Source organism: Borostomias antarcticus (genome assembly GCF_949987555.1).
Source record: "Borostomias antarcticus genome assembly, chromosome: 16".
In the NCBI taxonomy this organism is placed as follows: Eukaryota; Metazoa; Chordata; class Actinopteri; order Stomiiformes; family Stomiidae; genus Borostomias; species Borostomias antarcticus.
The window spans coordinates 15,257,748-15,265,364 of record NC_140249.1 but is presented as its reverse complement, the minus strand read 5'-3'; the positions used below and the strand labels follow the sequence as shown (position 1 = coordinate 15,265,364).

The window sequence follows — 7,617 nt, the reverse complement described above, 5'->3', positions numbered from 1 at the left end:
CATTGCTTCAATATAATTTAGAGATCATTGCTGCACAGGAAGTGCGTAGATAAATAGAAGCCTTTATTTAGACAGGGAAGAACATACTGTACCAGGTCTCTTTTACAGATGTGCCCTGCTTACAAACAACATAGCCTACAGTAATTCAGTAGCAGAGTACAGAAAAAAAAGAAGGAATAATAGAAACAGTGACAGCATGCAGACAACAATGACAGTGTACCAACCTGCAAACAACTATTACAGTAGCCTAATACAGTCGCACAGTATGAAAATACAAAGTACTGTAGTGACATAGTATAAGGGTGTACAGTATAATAATAATGAAGTACAATAAGGAAATCACTAGCATCAATGGCATTTAGAAACTACAGTCCCATAGGTATCAGTTAATCATTCTTTAACTGTCTGTAGGGGAATAAGGGATGTGAGCTTGTTTTGTTTCTTTCTTGTTCTTTGTTTGTTGTTTTGTTGTACAGTACTTTGGTCGATCTTAGTCGTTTTAAACATGCTTCATAAATAAAGTTTGAGTTGAATTAAGTTGTTTCTGAAAGGAGTTCCAGAGTTAAGGGCCTGCAATGCAAAAAGCAGCATTTCCCCAGTTATCTCTAGCTGTAGGGAAGTTTAATGCTGGTAGTACTGTGTGTGAGCTAGTGGCATAGTTCCAAACAGGAAATGAGAGTAGGCTGGATAGGTACAGAGGTGATTTGGCAATGAGGGCTCTATATGTAAATAAGACTGCATGTTGTATTCTCCTGAGCTCAAGAGAGGGCCAGTCTAATTTTTGGTAGAGTATGCATTGATGACTTCTAAGCCGTTCACCTGGGGCATTAGGTTAGAGGCTGAGTTCTAAACCCTTCACCTGGGGGGGCATTAGGATAGAGGCTGAGTTCTAAACCCTTCACCTGGGGGGGCATTAGGATAGAGGCTGAGTTCTAAACCCTTCACCTGGGGGGGCATTAGGATAGAGGCTGAGTTCTAAACCCTTCACCTGGGGGGGCATTAGGATAGAGGCTGAGTTCTAAACCCTTCACCTGGGTTAGGATAGAGGCTGAGGCGTGCATGTAGGGTGTCATCATAATCAAACAAGTCTGTATTATCCTTTTTCTACGCTCCTGGGAGAAACAGGATTCCTATATAGAAATCCGATTTTTGGTTGAATTTTGTCTCTTAAATAAGTGATATGATGACAGAAGGATAGATTATAGTCTAGCCAGATGCCTAAATACTTATATTCCTGCACACATTCTATGTCCATGTTCAGTAAGGTCTCAGGGCTCTTGATGGAGAAGACCATGAATTTTGGTTTACTGGCCTTTAGAACAAGTTTCAGATTTGTTAACGAGTGCTGAATGGAATTGAAAGGTGATTGAAGAAGCTGAAGGGCCTCGGTGGTAGTGGGCACTGTTGTATAGAGTACTGTGTCAGATTTCTGAGTCTACTTATTATTTCATTTCTTTGTGTGTCTGTGCCAACAATGAGGACTTCAGTTTTTTCTTGGTTAAGTTTAAGAAAATTGTCATTCATCCACTGCACAATAATGGAAAGGCAGTTTAGCAGAGAATGTAAGACATCTTTGTTATTTAGTGCTACAAAAAGATTCCACTTGGTGTCATCAGCATTACAGTGAAAATGGATCCCATGGTCACGGATAATTTCTCCAAATGGGAGCATTGGACCAGGGATCGATCCCTGATGATAGAGGAAGCGTTGTTTCTCCGAAGCAGTCACCAAGACTCACACAGTCATTTCTGTCTTGGAGGTAGGTATGGAACCAGCTCAGTGGAGTCCCTGAGAGACCAATCCAGGTTTCACATCTGTTCAGAAGCATCCCATAATTAAGAATAAAAATCATGTTTTACAATAAGGACACACTATGGAAAACAAAACTCACGATAAGCGAGAGAGACAATTATTTGAAGATAGATCATTTTATTTAGCAAGGAGAGAGTTTTTATGGTTCTGTAAGTTATGATAACTGAAAACAGTTGTGAGTACTGGCCAGATAGCTCTCGGGTACCTGGTACTCTGTCAGCTCATGTTCTCCTACTGTACCTAGACCTCTGTTACAGTATATGCAGATCATACATACAGATATACAGTCTGTTGTGGAACTGTTGTGAACTATGGTACCATCGAGGCTGACCGTCCTGTCTTTCCAGTTTACAATGATGGAATAATGAAGGACTTAATGAGTCTGTCAGGAACCATCCCTATCATATTTCTGTTGTGGATGTTCAGTACAGCCACTAATCCTGTCCTCCTCCCTAGTGTCTCTCCCTCTTATACTCTAAACAGGTCTGTGGACTCCCCCTGTCTCCTGCAGGCCACCCTGTAGCAGGCCCCGGAGAGCACCCCCCCCCCCCCCGGACCCGTCCTCGGCCAAGGTCCACCTAATGGCTCCTGGAAAGGCCCCCTGTCCCCTCGTGACTAGTTCCTTCCCACACTATCGTCAGCTGTCCCAATCCAGCCCTCCCCACCCCTTTTTACCCGTGGCTCTCTGATTTCTGTTTCCCCACCTCTGCTTTGCGTCATTCTCTATGAGCCTGTTCTGCTAAGTGCTTAATGTGCTTCGTTATATGATTCACTTAAATATCATATGAGAGACTACAGGGATAGCTAACACATAATGGCCTACCATGTAGACAACTTCTCTGTAACTAGTTGTGTACTCTCCTGTTAGTCATGTCTCTCTTATGAAGTATCTAGCCCATGTTTACTGCTCTGTATATGTTCTTAGGCAATAGACAAACATTTTCCCGGAGCTTGCTCGGTCGTCACGTTGAGAGAGGTCTGGGAAGAATTTTTACAACTCACTTTTCTGGCCCCCGGGTGAAACTGTTGTTTTGCTTCCCTCTGGAATATGTAGGGGTGGGACCTATGCCCACCCTCTCTGTAAAGCGCATTGTGTTGCCTCTGCAATGAAATGCGCTATACAAATAAAGTTTGATTTGATTTAATGTTTCAAAGTAACAAGGAATCATGACCTCCCTCCATGACTAGCTTGGAGCAGATGATACTGTGATCACCAAAATTCCATGCATCGCAATTCATCCTTCCATTTAGAAATGAGCATTTTAAAGTACAGTCCAAATTCTCCCAAATTGTTTGTGTCCCACTCCCTTAGTGTTACACTCTTAGAAGAGATGTGTTATTTTAACACATCTGTGTGTTTGGTTAAGGACAATATACAGTAACACGACATGCGTTGTATTAAACACATATCTTCTAAGAGTGCATTCTGTTCTGTAGGTGGGAAGTACAACATCCCAGTCCAGCTCTGGCTTGAGGAGAACTACCCTTTCCACCCAGTATCACAGACACACACACACACACACACACACACACACACACACACACACACACACACACACACAGACAGGCGGATACAGACACACACAGACACACACAGACACGCACACGCACACACACACACACACACACGCACGCACACACACACACACACACACACACACACACACACACAGACACACACACACACACACATTCTGAATCAGAATTTCCCCTTGTCTTGTCAATGTGTTCTTGTCTTTGTTTTACTTTGGCCCTCTTGTCATGGCATTTCAAACATGGTATCTTACATTTTTGCCAGGTTCACAACAATCCCAGAGACACGGAATTGCCCATGTGTCTTTGACCACAGAAGACGGGCTATCGTTCCAGCAAGAACTTGAATCCAACTGTTAGATATTGTCGCCCAGGAGCTCTACTGTAGCTACAGGGTGTGGAGCACATTAGGGATTTGATCTACATGATTCTACTGACATGCACATTGTAATTTATGCTGACATTCACTTTGGATGAGCTGAACTGTGATGATATTTTTGATAGCTGCTATAGCCATGGCGCGGATCTTGGTGACCTTAGAAGGATCTTCGGTCATCCTTAATGGCCTTGGGGGACTCGATGGCCTGAATGTCCTTGGGGGCCACAGTGGTCTCAGTGTTCTCAGCGCCCTTGGTGGCGTCCTTGATAGGCTCCTCCGGGGTCTTAGCGGGGTCTCTGCTCTTCGGCCTCCTCAATGATTGTGAACTTGGAGAGCTCATCAGCTACACACGCCTTCCCCTGGTTCATCTCAGGCTGACGTGAACCTCAACACTCCTATCCATGGCCATGGCGTTCTCCAGGTTCTTGCTGCCAGTCAGAGTCAAATGCCTTTCTGGATGAACGGGCAAAAACTCCCACAGACACGCTCTAACATCTTGTAGAAAGGCTTCCCAGAAGAGTGGAAGCTGTTCTAGCTGCAAAGAGGGGACCAACTCCATATTAATGGCTATGAATTTAGAACGGGATTTCATAAAATCTCCTGTAGGTGTAATGTGTTGGTGTCCCAATACTTTTGTTTATACTGTATAGTGTACAATACGTATGGTGATGTATTTTGGAACACCAATGGTCAACATAAAACTCTGGGTTGTGATGTGGTATGCAGGCTATCAATAGAAAGCTTCAGCTAAAGGTGAGGAGTAGCTAACTTTTGGTCAAAAATACTCACCCTCATATTTCTCAAATACAGAACTTAACCCGTACCAACCGTAGTCCCTCATCAGACATTACGCAATACTGTGGTCCTGCCAGCAGGCTTTACATGACCAGTAGATGGCAGCACCCTTCTCAGGAGATTCAACGGTTTTAATTTGTCATGTAGCCTACAAGATACGGATAACAGGTACAATGAAACGCTCAGGAAACTGCACTATATTGTAGGCTGGTTCTGAGTGGCAAGGTACTAGGTAGGTACTGTTGGTAGGTAGGAGGGTAGGTAGGTAGGTAGGTAGGTGGGTGGGTAGGTAGGAGGGTAGGTAGGAGGGTGGGTAGGTGGGTGGGTAGGTAGGTAGGTAAGTGCGTGGGTAGGTAGGTAGGAGGCTAGGTAGGTGGGTGGGTAGGTAGGTAGGTAGGTAGGTAGGTAGGTAGGAGGGTGGGTAGGTAGGCAGGCCTAGGTAGTGGGACAAGAAGCACAGGACCACAATACATGTTCATTTTGACATCTTTATTCCTGTCCTGCTATACATTTACATTTGTTTTAAGAGTAAATACATCTTAAATAGTTAAAACAGTTGTATTTTTGATGATTAAATTTCAAACCCACCGTCTCCCCAGTTGCACAGTTTGCGAGGGAGAAGCAAGCCCTTTGTAACGATCCGGTCCTTGTGCGAAACCCCCAAGAGTCCATGTTTTTCCTCACAATGTTTTTCCCCTAAGTTGACGGAGGGACCTGTTGTTTGCTGCTGGCCATGCGCTCCCCTGCTGCCCGACGACGGCTCCTTCCTCGCCGTGAGGAGAATTAGCCTCTGGTCAGTCTCAGTGCATGGCATATGTACAAACAGGGAACTACGAGTGGAGGATGCAATCAAATAACCACACCCTGTCCGCTAACAAGTTGAGCCCATTGGTTAAAAACGCTTGAATTTTATATGTAGCTAAATGACCATTTACAGACTAAGGACTTGGAACAAAGATCTTACTCATACCCCTATTCTTTACATATTGGGAAATGGGGATCTCAAAATTGTTCAGTATTGGTCATTTCCTTTAGAAGGCATGGGACCTCTTTCCTTGATTAGGTTATACAGAGAACCTCATAATACAAACGATATCAGATCATTCTTCAGTTAAAATACATATATTCACAGTTTTATGCCTAACCAAACCACCAACAATAATCAGGTTAATAATGACAATAGGCACGGCCATCTAACGAACCTCCTCATCTTGCTTTGACCTTTTTGGGGGAACATCAGCTTCACCAGTCTCCGTTTCATCTCCAGAAAAACTGGCCACACATCTGTCCACAATGGCCCTGTGCCTCGACCTCCGGAGTCCTGAACGGACGCCTTCGGAGGTCAGAACTCTCTCTCTACGCACCCCGGCCTCGGTACGGACCGGGCGCCCTGCCTGTACAAGCGTCAACATCCCTTCCTCCTACCAACGTCCATGATCTGGTCATGGATCAGGTGACCGCAGGGCCCTTTCGAGGTGGAAGGCATGCCAACAGGTGGAATTGTACACAGAGAGAGATTTGAAGCTTTTCTGTTTAGTCTGTTCAATCCACAAACAAAAACACACTCTTTTACACAGTGGGGCACCATACACGCGTATGATAGCATAAGCCAGTAAATATAACATTTCTTGCAACAAACAAAATCCATATTTTCCCCCCCATTGTTAGGCAAGATGTCTCGTCTTCACTTCAAAGGCAAGAGGTCAAGGGCATTTGACTTGGCTTTAACATGGGAAGGCAGTAAGTAGTATAAGTACCTTAAAATAGGAGGGAACGACAAAATGTAGGCCTTGTACAGTCAAAAAACTATTACTTGAATTAAGATTTTAATCATGATACACACTTTGTACTAAAACAAAAAAACAATCCTCGACTATTCAGACAGGGCGTTCGGTGAAGGATCCCTTCCCACAGCTGCTGTGTCCCTGGGTTTGACTTTCCGTCGCAGGAGAAACCGACAGATGACGAACCTAATCTCACCCTTAAGCGATCACGCGCATCAGTTACTCCAAACGAGCGAACGTTGAAACATACAAAACATCCCGCTAACGCCTGCCCAGGGCGGAGTCACCGCCTCTGCAAGTCCCTTCTCTACAGAACACGAGGTACTAGCTAGCAAACAGATAAGGCAAGTTTAACAGGAAGCCGTTTCAGTCATGGAGGCAGCCTATAGCTAGCCGCTGTTAGGCTAATTCTGGAGAGAGCGCAAGCTAACCAGTATTGAGATCAAACACACGAGAACTCCCAACAGCAATCGCATGTGCCCAAGATCCATAAATCAAAATGGCTCTGAGATGACTCGCTTGAAACATATGGAATGACTATCTGAAGAAGCAGTAGTCGGTGAGGAGAGGGCCGTTTCGGTACGTGGCAAAGCGATGTTCGGTGTCCCACAAATGACCAGTAATTTAAGGCAGGGTTTGTGCATTACAATCTGTGAGAGTGAATTCTGACGTTCCAACTGGGGTCCAAGGGCGACGAGGAGAGCCCTAGCTGTCTGGAGCCCGATTCCTGAGCCTTAGTAAAAACACAGTGAGGACCGATACGAGCCTGCGAAAACATCCAAACACATCTGGCTTCATAGCCCGCTAGCTACACACCATACAGTTATCCAGGCAAAGCAAACGTCAAAAAAAAGAAGAATCAATGCCACTAGCGACTTGTAGAATACAACTAAATAAATCTCCAAAGGTATTTGTGTTCAATTTTTTTTTCTTTTCAAAGCGTAAGCATCCCCTGTCCTTGCGTCCGGTTAAATAAGAGCTCTGCGTGGACCCTCTGGGAAGACGAGTCTCCCATCCCTGGAGCAACCGCTCGAAACAACCTCGAAGAAGACGGGGAAAGACGGCACGCTAATATCTACATTCCCCTCCCTTCTCCAGCCGAGAAACACAAGCAAATAAAAAGGCTGGAGAGATGGTTTATATCCAAATCCTTCACCTATTTAGACAGTAAACAATCCTATTGCACCGGCGCCTAGCGTTGTTCCACAAAGGATCCTTAGCACGCACGTGCAGGTCTGAGAGGGGGAGAGGCAGTGGCATTCTGGGATAATGAGTCCTTCCGTCTGTTTTGAGCGCAGATCCGCCCATGGCCAA

The 7,617-nt window shown here is 44.9% G+C and overlaps 1 protein-coding gene across 1 annotated transcript in view; it reads right to left on the bottom strand.

Annotated features, from left to right (window-relative positions):
* Window positions 1-5,027: 5,027 nt before the first annotated feature.
* LOC311319541 (GTPase HRas) overlaps window positions 5,028-7,617 on the bottom strand; it is a 22,504-nt gene continuing 19,914 nt past the window's right edge. Inside the window, exon 6 of the mRNA XM_084451100.1 lies at window positions 5,028-7,617. This exon is cut by the window's right edge and continues 816 nt beyond it. The gene's annotated coding sequence lies outside the window, so the exon portion shown is untranslated.